General features: G+C 48.2%; 1 protein-coding gene across 1 annotated transcript in view; it reads right to left on the reverse strand.

Moving 5' to 3' along the window:
• YPEL2 (yippee like 2) overlaps positions 1 to 12,978 on the reverse strand; it is a 65,369-nt gene extending 52,391 nt beyond the window's left edge. The window contains exon 1 of the mRNA XM_023204643.2: positions 12,735 to 12,978. The gene's annotated coding sequence lies outside the window, so the exon portion shown is untranslated. The remainder of the gene's footprint in view (positions 1 to 12,734) is intronic.
• Between the last annotated feature and the right edge of the window lie 5,418 nt (positions 12,979 to 18,396).

Here is an 18,396-nt window from a genome sequence, read left to right on the forward strand (position 1 = left end):
GTGGCTGGACTTGGATTCCATCTTAGTTCTTCTCACTAGCTACATTACCACTGGGCAAATTGCCTGAAAGGAGATAATAATAGTGCCTACCTCCTGCAGGAGACCAAAGGATCAAATGAGATAATGCAATTGGAGCATTCAGCACAGCACCCAGCACATGGTTAATACTCAATAATCCTGATTAGCTACAATCACCCTTACCAGTGAGGGAGAAAAGGCACAGGAATTGTTCCTATTCACAAGAGCAAAAGGAACAGTGTTCCTGCCCCCAGGCTGACTCACGGTGGTTAGGAGGTTAAGGCCTAAACTAATCGACTTAAAGGTACATTGTGGTTTAAGAAGGCTTCTGTGGCTTAGCTGGGGACCTGATATTATTGCTGTCATTCCTAACACAGACCACTCCATCACTTACTGTACTGAAAAAGTTATCTCTGTGGTCTACACTGACTCTATTAATCTCAGGACAGGGCCACTGTTGAAACTTCTCTGAAAATCCTCTATTAAAGCTTCCAAGGAGCTGATGTGCAAGACCCACAGGAAAACCATCACTTTCTAGATACCTCTTTTACAGCACTGGAACTAGGTGGGACTTCAAATCCACCCAGCTGGTAATAAAAACCAGCTTGGATACTCAAGAAACCATGCTCCTTCGGCCGGGCGTGGTGGCTCAAGCCTGTAATCCCAGCACTTTGGGAGGCCGAGACGGGCGGATGACGAGGTCAGGAGATCGAGACCATCCTGGCTAACCCAGTGAAACCCCATCTCTACTAAAAAATACAAAAAACTAGCTGGGCCAGGTGGCGGGCGCCTGTAGTCCCAGCTACTGGGAGGCTGAGGCAGGAGAATGGCGTCAACCCGGGAGGCGGAGCTTGCAGTGAGCTGAGATCCGGCCACTGCACTCCAGCCTGGGAGACAGAACGAGACTCCATCTCAAAAAAACAAACAAACAAAAAAAGAAACCATGCTCCTTCATAAATAAAACCAACCATTCATCTCAACGCTGGATGCAGGGTCTAGTCTTGGTTTCAGGAGGGTTATATGCCCGAGGATAATCCTACATGATCTCTAGAATTCTTTCAGCCTTTAAAGTCCTGGTTCCATGTAGTAGTGATGCTCTGCCTGCCAAATCTTGCCTCAGGGGAAAGTATCACTCTGTCAACCTTCAAAACGCCCTGTCAGGTCAGTGGCGGCATTAGATTCTCACAGGAGCACGAACCCTAATGTGAACTGTGCATGCCAGGGATCTAGGCTGTGCGTTCCTTATGAGAATCTAACTAATGCCTGATGAGCTGAGGTGGAACAGTTTCATCCCAAAACCATCCCCCACATCCGTGGAAAAATTGTCTTCAACGAAACTGGTCCCTGGTGCCAAAAGGTTGGGGACCACTGCTCTAGAGGAACGGAAGAGCTACAGAGACTTCTGGCAATGCTTCATGAATATCATTTATCATAACCAGGATTTTGAGTAACAAAACTACGGGCAGTCTCCAACATGCCAAGTTCAAACATTAATACTTTTTTTTTTGAGATGGAATCTTGCTCTCTCACACAGGCTGGAGTGCAATGGCATGATTCTGGCTCACTGCAACCGCTGCCTCCCAGGTTCAAGCAATTCTCCTGCCTCACCCTCCCGGGTAATTGGGATTACAGGCGTGTACCACCACTGATGGCTAATTTTTCTATTTTTAGTACAGACGGGGTTCACCAAGTTGGCCAGGCTGGTCTTGAACTCCTGACGTCAGGTGGTCCACCTGCCTCAGTCTCCCAAAGTGCGGGGATTACAGGTGTGAGCCACAAACACTAATACTTTAGAATGCCAATACTATTTGGCCGTGGTGCTGCCTTCAGCTGCTTTCATCTGAAATGCTCCTTAACGGGCTTTACTGTGTTTCTCTGGATTCTTCTCCTACCTCTCTGAGCCTCTATCTCCTGGCTATTCTCCTTCCATCGTTCTTGGAAGTGCTTCTGCCAAGTGCCTCTGACTGCTTGTTCCCCTGGGCCTTCTTACCCACACCCTTTCAAGCCTTCTAAACTTGTGCCTTCTACTCCTGAACCCTTGAACCCTTTATAAAGGACGTCTCCACGCTGGGCACAGTGGCTCATGCCTGTAATCCCAGCACTTTGGGAGGCTGAGGTGGGAGGATCATTTGAGCCCAGGAGTTCAAGACCAGCCGGGGCAACACAGTGAGACTGCCGTCACCTTCATTCCAATTCTGTTCCTTTTTCCAGTTGCGCAAGCAGGAAACACCCTTTACGCTTTCCCTTCTATGTCATACTTCATTTGTCCCCTAGACAGTTGGTTCTGCTTCTTAGATGCACGCTCCCGTTGCCACCCTCAGTCACCAGCAGCAGCACTGTGAACCCCATCCTCTCTCATCCTGGACTACTGCGACAGCTTCCCACAGGTCTCCCTGACTCAGCTCTTACCTCTCCAGCCCATTCTAGAATTCTATTTATAAAACACAACCTGATCACACTCTCATGTTTCAAAACCTCCAGTGGTTTCCTAGCAGCTTAAAGGATGTGGTCCAACCCTTCAGGTGGCACCAAGAGCCTGGGCCCAACTCTTCTTATATTGTCATCACCTCCCCGCCCCACTCCAAACCTCTGTTTCCTACAGATCAAGCTCAGTAGTTATCCTGTGCTCCTTACACTATTCCAGCTCCTGCAATGCCTTATCCTACCTTCTCTGCCTACCTTATTCTTTAAGGAATGAGTAAATGCCTGTTCATCCCTTAACACTCAGCTCCAGTAGGACACTAGCAGAGCTGGTGGTCCCTTCTCCCAGCACAAAAAAAATTTTCTCTGGAATGGCATTTTATCACACTGTTCATGAGTCTCTATCCCCATCAGACTGGGAACTTCTTGCAGTCAAAGGTCCAGCCTTCCAGAACTCCCCAACCCCATCCCCAGTGGTCTCTCCAGGACTCACAGCCCCAGCATACTGGAGATCCTTGATAAATGTTAACTGAGTAAAATGAATGGCCATCAGTGAAACCACACTGCCACGTAAAGCTGGTATTTTTCAAATGCCTTATTTAGTTTGCCACTATCCAGTAAATTTAAAATATCCAATCTGGGCATTACACAGGACTCACACACCATTAATGCTCTACAAAGTTAAAAAGCCAGTAAACGCTTGTGATGCCAACTCATTTGGGCTGGCAGATGGAGTCTGAAATTCAGTAGGGCCATGAAATCATCACTCAGATGAGCCACACCACACGAGCCTCTGATGCTTTTACCTGGCTGCTGTCTGACAGAAGAAACGTTTCCTGCTCTGCCCTTCAGACAGTCTGTGTATGCCCTCCTTGGGTTAGCTCCCTAAGTGACCCTCCCAGGTGGGCAGGGACTTCTAGACCCTTAGAGAAACTCTTAAGAGTTCCAACCTAGGAGTCTTCTTTCAAGATGGTCCCCACAAAACCCCCAGGACAGTCTGAGCTGCTACCCTAGGCAAGAATGAGTCACAAAAAAATGAAGTGTCAGACTCGATTCAGGCCAAGAAGGTGAGCGATCCCTCAGCCCTGCCTTGACTATGGAGAGAGAGCCAAATGTGCCCTTTTCCTCCAGCCCCAAGAGAATGCCGCCCTTCAACACCAGTCCTTCCTTTTGTATTTGATCATGCTCAGAGACGATAATCCTGGTTAAAACAAAACAAATAGATTTTTCCCATGATCTGTGACCCAGAGAAAAATCTGGTCCATCTCTCTGTCCCAGACAGGGTTATACTTCAAGTATAATGAAAAATAGCCATTTACAAGATCTATGAAGAAAACAAGATCTTGGGAAATAGGGTAAGAGATACGGCCTATCTTCAGAAGTTACTGTACCAGGGAACTCTCCCCCTGGCCTCAACCAGCCCTAACTAAGTCAGACTCCCCTATGCCACACATACAGCACTATCCACAGCAGTAATTTTACTGAGGTGATTATTTGATTGTCATCTGTATTTCCCACACTCAAATATCTGCTTAATATATGAATGTGTTGTAGACTCTGGGCACTGTGTGACCTTGATTTCTCTTCAAACTGCTGGTCCCCCAGGGCACAGCTGGGGCCCCAATTAGCTACAAACCACCCAACACAAATCTGCCAATACAATTCTGTTGTTCAGCTGTCAGCATGCCTTTGGCTTTCTGACTTTAATCTCCCAATTCAACTAAATCCAAAACTCTAGACTCTGACATCTGTGGCTGGGCTCCCCGCCTTTCCGCAACCGGAATTTGGAAACTGAACTTTTTAAAAACTGAAGAGCAAAAGAGGGAAGAGGTACTTTCAAAAGGTTGATTGTATGTCTAAAGACCAAGTCATCGCCAGCCTAAAGTTGGAAGTTATTTTGTTCTGGGAATTATTAAACTGTCATCCAGTGGTGCCATTTACTGAGGGAGAGGAAAGGGGGTGGGGTGGGAAAGGGAGACTCTACAGCACATTTCTGGGTTTCTTCTCTGAATGGGAATAGCAGAAAGATTTTAACAAGAATCTAAGTCCCCCTTCCATCCTCCTTCTTAAAGGTGCTTCCACCACGTGCCTCCGATCCTTTGAGGCCTGGCAAATGCACTCAGCCTGTTTACCTTTGTAAGATGACTTTTTTTTTTTCCCCCTGAGGCGGAGTTTCGCTCTTGTTGCCCAGGCTGGAGGGCAATGGCGCAATCTGGCTCACTGCAACCTGTGCCTCGCAGGTTCAAACAATTCTCCTGCCTCAGCCTCCCAAGCAGCCGGGATTACAGGCACCCGCCGCCACACCCGGCTAATTTTTGTATTTTTAGTAGAGACGGGGTTTCGCCATGTTGGCCAGGATGGTCTGGAACTCCCGATCTCAAGAGACCTGCCCGCCTCCGCCTCACCAAGTGCTGGGATTACAGGCGTGAGCCACCGCGCCTGATTTTTTTTTTTTTTTTTTTTTTGAGACAGAGTCTGGCTCTGTCTCCCAGGCTGGAGTGCAGTGGCCGGATCTCGGCTCACTGCAAGCTCCGCCTCCCGGGTTCACGCCATTCTCCTGCCTCAGCCTCCCGAGTAGCTGGGACTACAGGCGCCCGCCACCTCGCCCGGCTAGTTTTTTGTATTTTTTAGTAGAGACGGGGTTTCACCGTGTTAGCCGGGATGGTCTCCGCCCGCCTCGACCTCCCAAAGTGCTGGGATTACAGGCGTGAGCCACCGCGCCGGCCGCCTTAATTTTTTAAAGTTCCGCAAAGCGGCCGAACTTGGTTTTCAGCTCTTGTTGTACCTACCTGCTAATGAGGTACTTAGCTTTAAGGCTGCAGTTCAGTGTGGGGATAACATTTGCTCAAATCCTAACAGAAACAAAGAGCCCTGCGAGCACAACAAACTGCAAGCCCTATCTAACTTAGGTTTATGTAATGCACACGTTTATACCATTAACGTAACCAGTCCTGAAAGTTAATTCATTTCTCTCTTGTGGTCCATTTGGCAATGGGTCTATTTAGGGAGGGACCCCCAACAGACAAAGACCAAAGTGGTAAAAGAAGAAACAAAGCGGTGGGGGTGAGGGGGACGGGCGCACAGATATCCTGGATGACATAAGCCGGGGCAACACAAAGCAAAAAGCAAAAATAGAAAGAACAAGGGGAAGGGGGCCAAAAGCCAAGGCTGCTTGGTAGCTCCTGCCAGAGGGATCAACCACAACCTCAGTGGTTTCCAGACCTCAGACGTGTGTGAGGTTGGCTGCTTTAGAAGAACCTGAGAAACAATTTTTCAGGGGTTGTTACTATTTTCTTGTTTTTGTTACAAATTCCCCATCCTGAAAATTCTGATTTTGTAGGCCTTTAGTGGGACAAGGAATTCTTAAGGCAGCCAGCTTCCAGAATCCCTAGAGATAGCCTCTCTCCTGGGGACACCTATGATCTGAGGCAATTAGCCATTGTGCAGCGCTCTTCACCATTACTGTGAATGAAGTCACAGTCCACTCCCATGGAGTGCTCTATCTGCAGCCATAGTAGCGGAGAACTACATCCCAGTGCCCTCTTTCCCCATCTCACCGCTTAGTGAACATTCCCCATACGCTCCCTCTTATGTTCACGCCTCGGTGCCTTTGCCACAACTGTTCCCCATGGAATGTTTCTGCATGTGTAAATCCTCTTCATTCTTCACCAATCCATCTTGAAAATAGGGATCAAATATTCCTGATTGGCAGGATCTGTTCCATGCCTACACTAATTTGCCCCAGGTACTCCTGAACAGAACGCCTTGAGAAAACAAAAAACAAATCACTAGAAAGGTATTTCCTAGAACTAAAAATTTCACATTGGGTAAAACAAAGCCACTTTCTCTGGTGCAACTAAACTTGGCCACTGTTCACACCCAGAAGATCCTGTTTGAGCCTCAGTGGCACCCATCTGCCAACCGGATGTCAAACCCTCCTTTCCCAGTGAGAAACAGACAAAGGAACTCCAGACACTGGAGGGTAACCTCATTTGGAGCCAGCAATCCAGTTTCGAATCAAAGCCACTCAGTCTAGACACACTGCTTTTAAGACCAGGGGGAGGGCTGACTGTTCTGTAGCTCAGGAAACCCCGGTGGTGCTGACCCATCCAGGTAATAGGAATGCAGGTGGCAGTGCTGCACCTCGCAAACAGAATGCTGCTCTGCCTCGTTTCAGAGAGAAGGTAGACTCTGCCTAGAATGGAGACATGGGCTATTTAGGGTTTAGATGAGGAGCTGGTATTGTTCCAGAATGTGCAGAAGTAGGAAGAGGCCTTGGTCTAAGAAACAGAAGGTATGGTTTATAGCTTCCACTTTGCCCTATTGAACCTCAATGTTTATATCTCTAAAATTTTAACATCTAAACAGATTTTAATGCCCAACCCAGTATATACCTAATTAATAGAAAATAAAAATTACAAGGTTAACACTGGAAAAAAATAGGATGCAGGGCCCTACATAGTCACTAAAATCAAGCCACAGATTTGGCTCTGTACTTCCTGGTAGCCAAAGCAAAAAGAGAAATATGATGCTATAAATTTCCAGTTTCCACAAAAGAAAACGCATACCAGGTTTTCACGAGAGGCAAAGCTTTTCAGGGAAACTAGGTTCTAAAAGAATTTCTCCCATGAACTTCTTCAAGGGGGCACTGAATCTGTAGCTAGTCTTCAACAATATAAACCCTTATAAGAACTACAGTAACAAGTTATAGAAAGCTATTTCTGACAGTGTCCTTCCATAAAGCAAAGGGCAGACGCTGAAGCTCAACTCAGTAAAAATAACAATGGAGGGGCTGACATAATGGCGCATGCAGATGGCCCAGCTTAATCAAGTCTAAAACCAAGAATGGCCACAGGAGCAGATAGACAACATGTCCTTCCAAAAACTTCCGTAACTATTACTTCTTCCAGGTGGGTGTTGGGCAGCGGTCAGTGTGCGAATAGATGGTTTCTAAATTCCATTCCAGTTCAAATAGATGTAGTGGCATTTTCAGTCTTCACTTACTTATATTAAGAAGTCCTTCTCTGAACCCACCACACACTGTCCACTCCCAAATCAATGGATTCAGAATGGATTCCTCTGGGCCAGAGAGAGGGGAATCCACCTATTAATATTAGTGCTGTTATTAATAGCTAGCACTGAGTGCTTAGGTGCCAGGCTCTGTGCCTGGTTTCCCCTGCAGTCTCATTTAATCCTCCCATCAGTCCTGTGTGATGCGAACTATTATTAGTACCATTTTACAAATAAGGAACAAAGATTTAGAGAATTTTAGTAGATTGCCAAGGTCACAGAGCTAACTATCCAGGTTTTTCTGATTCCAAAGTCCAGGCTCTTAGCCCCACATATAATGCCTCCTGGTATTAATGAAATGTGATTACTGATAGAAATGCTAACATTTATTAGAAGAAAACAAACAGTGAGGCCTAGAATAAGGTTACTGGGGTAGATAAGAGTTGTTTATTATTAATAACAACAAAGTAACAATGGAGCTTTTGGAGCCTTTGCCAACCTATAAATGGAATAAAGGAATGAAAACTATTGTGAAAAGCAGACATAGTGCAAATGAAAGTAATTCTGAGAATAGTATGTTATCCAGAAAAACAGAATTATCTTTTCCTCTTCTCTTAAACTATATTTCTTCCTCTAGAGATTCTAAACCTTGGTTCTCTTGGTCATTCATGCATTCAACCAACAAATATTTATCCAGTGTCTACTCCACACCAAGCACTTTTAGCAGTAAGCAAGACAGAAAAGCTCTCAAGCTTCCGTGTCGGCAAACAAGTAGATAATATATTTCCAGACGGTATTAAAGTGCTTTGAAGAAAATAAAGTTAAGGGGATTAAGAGAGGCTGAGGGGCAGAGAAGGGAGGAGGAGCTGTTCTAGATAACTGGTCCCTCAGGAAGGAGCTCTGAGAACCAAGTGAGAGTCAGCCATGCAAAAATTTAGAGCCAGGCCTGGTGGCTCATGCCTGTAAACCCCACGCTTGTCAGAGGCTGAGGCAGGCAGATCACCTGAGGTCAGGAGTTCAACACCAGCTTGGACAATATGGTGAAACTCCGTCTCCACTAAAACTACAAAAATTAGCCGGGTGTGGTGGGGTGTGCCTGTAATCCCAGCTACTTGGGAGGCTGAGGCAGGAGAATTGCCTGAACCAGGCAGGCAGAGGTTACAGTGAGCAGATCATACCACTGCACTCCAGCCTAGGCAAGAGCAAAACCCCATCTCAAAAAAAAAAAGAAAGAAAAGAAAAATCTGGAGAAAGAGCATCCTGGAAAGAGTTACTACCAGCAGAAAAGCCCCATGACAAAAATAAGTATGGCATGTTTCAGAAACCTCAAAAAGGTGAGCGTTTCTCAAGCAGGAAGAAGCAGCGTGGACACGGTGGAGATTGGTAACAGATGAGGCAGAAGCCAGGGGAGTAGGTGGTGCCTACAGGGAAAGGAATTAGATTATATCTGAAGGACAATTTGCCATTGGCAAATTGGCGACAAGGGAATAGCATATTGTTTTACTTTTTTTTTTTTTTTGAGACCGAGTCTCGCACTGTCGCCCAAGCTGGAGTGCAATGGCTTGATCTTAGCTCACTGCAACCCCCACCTCTCAGGTTCACGCCATTCTACCTCAGCCTCCCGAGTAGCTGGGACTACAGATGCCCGCCACCATGCCTGGCTAATTTTTTGTTTTTGTTTTTGTATTTTTAGTAGAGACGAGGTTTCACCGTGTTAGCCAGGATGGTCTCCATCTCCTGACCTCGTGATCCGCCCGCCTCAGCCTCCCAAAGTGCTGGGATTACACGTGAGTTACCACGCCCAGCCTCTGGTTTACTTTTAAGCTCACCAGTGTTATATCCACAGCTCCCAGGTAAACAAACCCAGGCAGTACAATACTTGACAGACTCAAGTGTATCACCTTTTGTTAAGGACAATGTCACTGAAAACTAACAACCCTAAAAAATATCTTTAGCCTGCAGGCCCTGGCTGGCTTTCCATCATTACAGGCTCAAGTTGAAAATTATGCTTCTTCCTTTTCCAAAATTTTATACCTTTCTATGCTCAGAGGAATGCAGTTGTCAGAGCACCTAGTGGTTTGCGTGACAAACACTAAGGAAATGCCAAGATAATTTACAATGGGAATTGATCACATCCTCCATCTGAATCTCACTTCAACACCTCTTCCTTCTGGCTTTTCCAATCCTGGGACATCTCATCCCTTGCCATCCTTTTGTTGCTTTCTTTTCTCCATATGCTCAAAACTAAACATTCTGAATGTGAGCTGCTTGGCCAAACTGAACATTATTAAAGTTAATTTTTAAAATCCCACGCTTAATGTTCCCATAAGACACACACCTTTAGCAAGAAGGGCTACGGTTGAACTTGAATTTGGATAAAGTCCTTTTTGAAGCTAAATCGCAGCTTTCATTAATTCAAATAAATGTATCCTACCAACATGTCTGGACACAGTAACTAAGAGGGAAGAATCTAACCTGTGGCTGCACCAGGTGTGTGTGTGTGTTTGTGCCTGAAGGCAGAGATAACAGCATCAGAAACTGGATGCCTAACAAGATTCACCTGCACTCAGGGACTGGGCCATTACAATGGACTGGATAACCATTGTATGGACTGGATAACCTGGTTACAATGTTAACCAGGACTGGATAGCCCAGGAGGTATGGGAACTTGCGCCTCTTACTAAGACCTGATGGTAGACAAACTCCTGACTCCTCACCCCCCTCCCCTCAAATAAAAAGAGTTACCAGCCTGCCTTTCCCCCAGGCTACACAGTCTGGATACTAAACAAAATCGACCTTTTCTTTAGCTGGCCAATTGTGAACCCCCCAGGCACAATGACTATGTGGCAGTCCGCAAAACCTTTAAAATCATTAAGACAATGAAAAATTCACATAATCTATGAACAGCACAGCAACACTCACGCAACTCATCGGCCCTACTCACATCTCCAACCCCCACACACCTAGAAACATCTCCTGGTACACATCACTGTGCAGCAGCCCTCAAACAGGCTGGAGTGGAGAGCGAGGGATACCAGTCTCTTAAAGCCAACTGGTTCATGGCAGTTGAGAACAAACAATACTGTGCCCTTGGACTTTTCAAAGCCTAAGCTAGTGTGATTGGCAGCTGAGTGATTTTGGGATTGCAGAGTATGGGGTCACATACCTGACTGCACTTCAGAGCCAAGTTAATACCTTTCACTGTTCCCTGCCTACAGTTCCCACTAGATCAGGGGCTCTTATCAAGCACCTGCATCACAATCTCATGGGTCCCTTGGTAAAAATACAGATTCCTGTGGCCCACTGAAAATAAACATCCGCGGAATAGCCTGACAAACTGTATTTTTAAACACGACTCAGGTCATCTTTATACACGTTTTAAGTTTGAGGACCTCTGCCCTAAAGCGATGCTTCTCAAACTGTGGGTCAGGACCTGCTTGGTCAGGAAATCAAATTAATGGGTCGTAACCAGCAGTTGATTTTAATGAATTAGAAAAAAAAAAAAAACTTTAAAACAGAGCACACTGCAGGTAGAAAGAGTAATTATTGTTCTCTGAAACTTATTTCAGTTACAGACCTGTATGCACTGCAGGTCCCACTCAAAGTCTGAAAACCACGCTCCGAGAGGGAAGAAGGAAAACGGTTTTCTTGTGCATGGTGTTTATTTTCCATTTTCCACCCCTAACTCCAAGCATCTTCATTTTGGTTCAAGCACAGAAATACCAAGACAGATCCAAGAAATGCTATCATTGAATGTTAACCTGACGCGGCAAAGCCCAACTGAGGAAGGGGATGAGGCTCCCACTGCACTCCTGCCTGAGATCCGATCATGGAGCTGGGGACAGGGGATGGTGCCAAGGGGGAAGTCTGCACAGCTCTCCCCAGGCTAGGCCTTTTTCTGGGGAAAAGAACTTGCAGCCACTCAAAACACAGTTTAGAAGAATGAAAATGTTCCTCACCGGAGGCGAGACTCAGTCACTCACAAGCCAGGTGGCCCCCAGAGCCAGGAGAGCACGGCGGAGCAATAACCATGTGAAATCAAGTCCCACCCCAGACCAGTGAAGTGGTTTACCGAACTTCTTGCACCTCTCATGCTCTGTGAGGCACAGGGAAGCTGACCGCTACCCTTCTTACCCAATGCTTTGGGACAAGGAAGAACAAGGAAGGAAGGGCAGGGAGAAAAAGACAGCTGTCTCGTTAGCCTTCAGATTCACCAAAGGCAAGGACTCACTCAAGAGCCTCCCAAGTTGCAAGGACAGCAAACTCAGCAGGGAAGCCAGAAAGCAAAAACCCCAGCAAAGCTTCGGAGCAGTTCCTTGGGGCCAGTCACATCGGCGGGACTGGAGGGCGGGAGAGGGTGCAGCTCCGCACCAAGCGGAGGAAAACAGGACACTCGCTCACCTGGCTTTTTAAACTCTCGCACAGAGGTAGCAATCTTCCGGACAAGAAGTCCAAAAGAACAGGTGTCCCCCACCCCCGCACGCCCCCAACACCGGAGGAAAGCCCACCACTCTGGGACAGACACCAGAGGAGGTCGGCGGCCAAGCAGGGTGAACTGGAAGTGGCTAAAGGTCGAGGCCGCCCCTAAGCGCCAGCTCCGGGGAGGCGCTCGCGGCAGAGGCCCCCGCGTTCCGTTGGGCAGGACTTCGCGCCCACCCCCTTGGCAAGGACACCGGGGAGGCGCCAGGACGCGGCCAGGCAGGAACTCGGCTGCGGTTATCTCGGTTCGGGCCGGGGCCGACGAAGCGCTCCAAGAAATTTCGACGGCGCCCAGTCCCACAGTGGGAGGCCCCCAGGGCGGCGCCCTGTGTCCAAGTGTCCCCAGGACTCTCCGAAGGAGACGCGGCGTCACGAGTGGACGCAGGGCGTCCCCAGCCCCACCCGAACCCCACGGAGTCCGAACCCGCGGGGACGACGCGGAGGAGGAAGCGGCGATCCCAGCTCCGCGCCCCCGCCCCAAAGCTGGCCCCGTAGACTTGTCCGGCCCCTGGCATGCGTCTCCCACCCCGGCCGGGGGTCCCGCGCCCCGGGCTCCCTCAGCGAGCAGCCGCGGGCCCGGCAATGTTTGTAAACAAACCGGTCACGTGGCCCGGCTGCGGCTCCCCGCCCCCGGCGCCCGCGGCCCCCACGGGGACCCCACGCGGAACCGAGAGCGCCGCACCTCCAACCCCGCGCAGGCCCGGCCGGGGGAGTCCGGGGGCCGGGACCGGGGACCCAGAGCCCGCGCTGACAGTGCGCCCCACGCCCACGCGCGCCCGGCCCGCGCCGCACTCTGGCGCACTCACCCGGCGGCAGGCGGCCCCGTCTGGCCAGCGCGGGGCTCGGCTCCGCGGGGGTGCGCAGCGGCGAAGCGCGGCCCGGCTGGGGCTCGGGCTCCCGGCGCGCTCTTAAAGCCACAGTCTCCGCCACCGCCGCGGCCGCCACTCCGCATCCCTCCGGGTCCGGGCCGGGGGCTACCCCGTGACGGACGCACCCCCGCGCCTATCCCCTCGACTCAGCACATAGCAACACGCCGCGGGTTGGCCGGGCGCAGCCGCAGCCCATCCGCGCGGAGCCAATCATCAGAGGACGGAACTCCGCCCCCCGCTTCCCCGACCGCCCACTCCCCCACCCCTCGGCCCGGCCCGGCCGGGCCTGGGCTACAGGAGTGAGGCTGGTCCGGGTCCCGCCTGTCCGGGCAACTTGCCGGAGGGGCAGGGACCCACAGTGACAAAGCTGGGTGGGCTCTCAGCGCCTAGGAGGACGCTGTTTATTTGGGTTTGGGGTTTGTCCCCAGGGCAGGGCTGGGATTCCCAGAACCTGGGTTGTATTTTGGGGCGGGGGGATTTGCAGTGCTTCTCCTCGGAGGCTCAAGAGTCATTCCTTTCTCACTTTGTAAACCTCGCCCTAAGCCATAGCCTAAATTACCAGAAGTGGCCCTCAGGACACGGGGCAATTGAATTTAAAACGATAGTCCCGGTTCCACCCAGCCCACCCATGCCCTACTCAGAAGCCAGGCATTTCTCCTCTTCTCTCTTTCCTGCTAGTAATTTCGGCGAATTAAAAGTACGAAAGAGGCTTAGAGGAATTGAAGACCGAGCTACTGCTGCTAATTTTCCGTGACTTTTAGAGGCAGATGATGGTGGTTAGAGTGGGATGGTCCGAGTGACCAGAGAGGAGGAGTCCACGTTCTGGGTCACTGGGGTGGTGCTTTTCAAGGAAGAGCAGGTTAAAAAGTAACCTCGTGGCAGTCAGGAATCCAGGGAGGCACCAGGTGGGTGGAGTGGGGCAGTTTCCCAGCAGGAAGACAGGTCAGTTTGATAAAGAATGTAGGCACAGACAAGGTGAACAGAGCAGGTCCTGCCTTTCACTCAAGACACTGGGGTTCCGCAGTTCCTCTGGGAACTCCTCGTCCAAGGAAACTAGTGATTTACTGTGCAGCCATCAGGATCTGGGGTGCTGCAGGAAGTCCAGCCGACTCCCCGCCTTCCACACACTGGTTTGCACGTACACCCAGAATGCTGGCTCACCTGCATCTCCACCCAGCTGTCTTTCAAATATGCTTGGTCAACCAAATTGTATTCAGTTAATGTCTATTGCATGTGAATCCCGTCCCCAAAGTTAGTAAAAACAACAAAACACCCCAAATACTTCAGTATTGTGGTGCTGACATATCAGCATCAGATTTGCAGTTTCAGTGTAAACAGAGGCTATGTCATGGTTCACAACTGACTAGTTTGGAGAGTCTAAAAGCGGGGAGAAATGCTTTCAGATGAGAAGGAATCACAAACAAGAACTGTTTAGCATTTAATGCTTAATCTAAGATGTCATGGATTCTTTAGATTAGCAAGAGCTTGCTGTCTCGCCCTGATCTGCTTCTTGAGCATGTTTGTCTCTCCAGGCCTAGGTTTCCACAGTTTAAAACAAGGAGGGTTGAAATAGGATGATCCCAAGTCCCTTCCAGCTCTGAAATTTTAAGTAGGACCAGAAAGTCATGTTTGTTACGTTTCCGCAATATTGTGCGAGTGAATATTTGTGTTGCCACATCACCACTTCCTAACAGTAGATGCTGAATTAGTTTAACACCCTAGGATATTGGTATGTTATGTAACAAGACTGGTGGCTACTGTTTCTGTTTAAATAAAAGATAATGTTAGCTAAAAAAGACTAGCCTGGTACAATGGTTTCAGAGGGAGCTCTGAGGACCCCTTCAGGCCTGCTGTGTGTATGCAGGGGACTGGAAGAGGCCCTAGACCTTAGGGCCAGGAGACAATAGAACCAGCCAGCCAGCCAACAACAAAAAAAGTATTAAGCCTGATTGTGCCTCCTCCAAATCAAAAAGAGCCAAGCATTTTGAGCTGGTAAAGGAGAAGGGAGAGGTGAAACAAATAGATGCAACTTCTCTTCTCCGAACCCAGAGAGGGAGAAGGGCCCTTGAACTGTCCCTCAATAAATTTTCTCTGTGCCTACTATGGACAGAATTTCCTGCTTGACTAGGATGATAGTATCTGAAAAATCTACTGAGAGGAGAGACGCTGAGGCCAATGGAGAGTTGGTGAAATGAGACAGATGTTTATCCTGGAAAGCAAAAAAGAGATGGAGAGAGAGAGAGAGAAATAAACGAATTTGTTCAAAGTCAGCCAAGGCTTAAACAAACAAACAAACAAACAAAAACCCCTGCTGCTAAAAGTTTGAGAGATTCCTGTCCTCACAGATTATCAGTCTGCCCTTGTCAATGGAACAGTACCTCTGTCTCCTCTGTGTGAAGCCAAATTCACTCATTCCCAGAGCCTTCAAGGCATATTCTCCAGCAACCTCTCACTAATCCCATCTTCCCACTGTTGCCATATTGGTGCTATTGCTGCTGTGAACAGAGTCACCTTACTCAACCTCTCAACCTTCACATTATTAATTTGAAATAATTAATTACATCTTCCTTCCCCTCACCACCCCGCCACCTCCCAGTTCATCAACAGGTCCTGTCAGTTTCACTTCACAAACATGTATTTGCTCTGAACACATCTGCCTCTGCTGCTGCACCCTGGTTGGAGCCACCAACATCTCTTGCCTAGAATAAGCATCAGCTTCTCAACTGATCTCCCTGCTTCCAGCCCATTCTCTGTGCAGCAGCCAGATGGTACCTCTTCTAAACAAACTCCTTCTGGTGGCCCACAGGCCCTAGTAACCAGGCCTGCCAACCTTTCTGGTCTTCCACCAACTGTCCTTTGCTCAAATTGCTGCAGTCAAGCTGGCCTTTTTTCCTGTTCCTCATCCTGTCGTAGGGTGTTTGTTTTTGCCATCCCCTCCACCTGGAACACCTTGTCCCAGAAGGCTGCCTCTTCACCATTTGGTTCTGAGGTCAAATGCAGGGTGCAGTGGCTCACGCCTTTAATCTCTTTTGGACTTTGGAATGCCAGAGCAGGCAGATCACCTGAGGTCAGGAGTTCGAGACCAGCCAACATGGTGAAGCACCATCTCTACTAAAAATACAAAAATTAGTTGGGCATGGTGGTGGGCGCCTGTCATCCCAGCTTCTTGGGAGGCTGAGTGAGGCAGGAGAATTGTTTGAACCCAGGAGGCAGAGGTTGCAGTGAGCCAAGATCACGCCACTGCACTCCAGCATGGGAGACAGAGTGAGACTCTGTTTCAAAAAAAAAAAGCCTCCTCCAGAGAGCAGGATTGCCCATTCATACATGCCGTGCCCCCTTTCTATCATAACCCAAGTTTATTTTCTTCATAATACGTGTCACTCTCTGAAATCATTTTGTTCATTTCTTTGTGCTTTTTTTTTTTTTTTTTTTTTTTTGGTCCCATCCAGCTCTGAAGTGTAAACTCTGTATAAACATCAGGGACCTGTCTGTCTTGCTTCCTGTTGTGTCCCAAGTGCCAAAAACAGTGACTAGCACTCAACAGATTTTTGAGTGACTATCTGAACAGATGCATGAGTGTGCCTCCGGGCGCGGTGGCTCAAGCCTGTAATCCCAGCACTTTGGGAGGCCGAGACGGGCGGATCACGAGGTCAGGAGATCGAGACCATCCTGGCTAACCCGGTGAAACCCCGTCTCTACTAAAAAATACAAAAACTAGCCGGGCGAGGTAGCGGGCACCTATAGTCCCAGCTACTCCAGGAGGCTGAGGCAGGAGAAGGGCGTGAACCCGGGAGGCGGAGCTTGCAGTGAGCTGAGATCCGGCCACTGCATTCCAGCCTGGGCGGCAGAGCAAGACTCCAAGACTCCGTCTCAAAAAAAAACAAAAAACAAATGCATGAGTGTGCCTACTGCCTCATATCTTTGTCCCCGCGGTTTCTTTCACTTGGAGTATTGTTCTCTCCTTTATCCCCCTTCCCCGCCCCTCAGCCCTTTCCTCTCATCCCGTCTCAAATCCATTTGCCTGATGATTCAGTCCAAAGATTGGATCAAGTATCACTTCTGTGGAGGAATTTCCCATAGCCTCCCCAGAAAAACAGTTTTTCCTCTTCTTAGTACCCTACATAGCACTTTACTCAGAGCTCCATTACGTCACCCCACACGCCACACTCCCAATTAAGAGTTATCAGTTATCTCTCCTCTCTGCCAGTCCCTCTTGGGCTGGAATCTTATCAGATCATCCTTGTATTTTCAGCACCTGGCACATGGTAGGCCCTCCCTAAAGGTTTATATCTGAGTTGAATCCAGTGGGAGTCCAAGCAGAAATTGATAGGATCTGTTCTCAGAGTATACTGATCAACAGATAGCAGTCTTACTTGGTAGTATGATAACATTAAACTTGAAACTTTAGGTTGTTCTATATAAAAGGGACAACCCACATTCTAAAAATCACAGTACAATGGAAACTTCCTGAAGGCTAGAGGCCACCAGGCTCTCACACTACATACCACCTGGGAAAATGGCCAGCTCTACCTGTGTAGGAGGGAGAGCTGCTCCTCAGAGGTCTCACCATACCCCTTCCAACCCCCATTCCAGTAAAGTCCCATGACATTACATCACAGAAGAGGGCCTGGTGCCATCTTTCCGCAGACGGATGATGGTAACAGTGCTTTGTTTCTTTATGTACAATAAATGCTTTCTCTGATCCCTATCCAAGTCTCTTATTTTCAGTCATGAAAGTGGCTGATTCTGTGCCTTTCAGACTGTTAACAAGGGAGGGTTGTACCTTGGGCTTCTTGAATGCTTTAAAAAAACATTTGCTACCATTTATTGAGCACATATTGTGTGCAGAGCAGTTTCTCTTCCATCTAGTTATATTTAATCCTCAAAGCAACCAGCAAGATAGATATTTTCCTCATTAAAAAGGAGCTGATGCTACGAAATTTGAACCCTGATCCAACTGGCTTCAAAACCTAATCATTCTTTTTCTTCTACACTGTCAAAGACTAAAACTGCTTACCTTCTATTACCCTGAAATATCCCAATCGCCTTTACAAGAAAACACCCAAGGATCAAACTACTCCACAAAGCGAAACCCTATGCCAATCTAAGAGACCTGGAAGCAAGAGTGGTGAGGGCTTAGCACCTCCCTCTTAACTACAGTAAAAATCATTTATGTGGTGCTTCCTATGTTTTAGAAACCAGTATAGACATGTTACATGCATTGTTTAATTTAATCTAATATTCACAACAACCACAGGTCTACATTTTTTAAGCATAATTCCAAAGTTCAAAAAGCTCTGAAAATCCAAAGTTAGTTTGACATGGCTCACTCGATGGCAAACCTTATCTGACATGAGGTCATTTCTAGTCTTTATTAATTCCACCTAGAATATCCATATGTTTCTTGTAGAAATATTGAAGTTTGAAAGCGTACAAACTCAGCCTAGCAAGGTAGTTCACGCCTCTAATCCCAGCATTTAGGGAGGCTGAGGCAGGCCAATCACTTGAGGCCAGGAGTTTGAGACCAGCCTGGCCAACATGGTGAAACCCTGTTGCTACTACTAAAAATACAAAAATTAGCCAGCATGGTGGCACATGC

Source organism: Piliocolobus tephrosceles, chromosome 16 (assembly GCF_002776525.5).
Source record: "Piliocolobus tephrosceles isolate RC106 chromosome 16, ASM277652v3, whole genome shotgun sequence".
NCBI lineage: Eukaryota > Metazoa > Chordata > Mammalia > Primates > Cercopithecidae > Piliocolobus > Piliocolobus tephrosceles.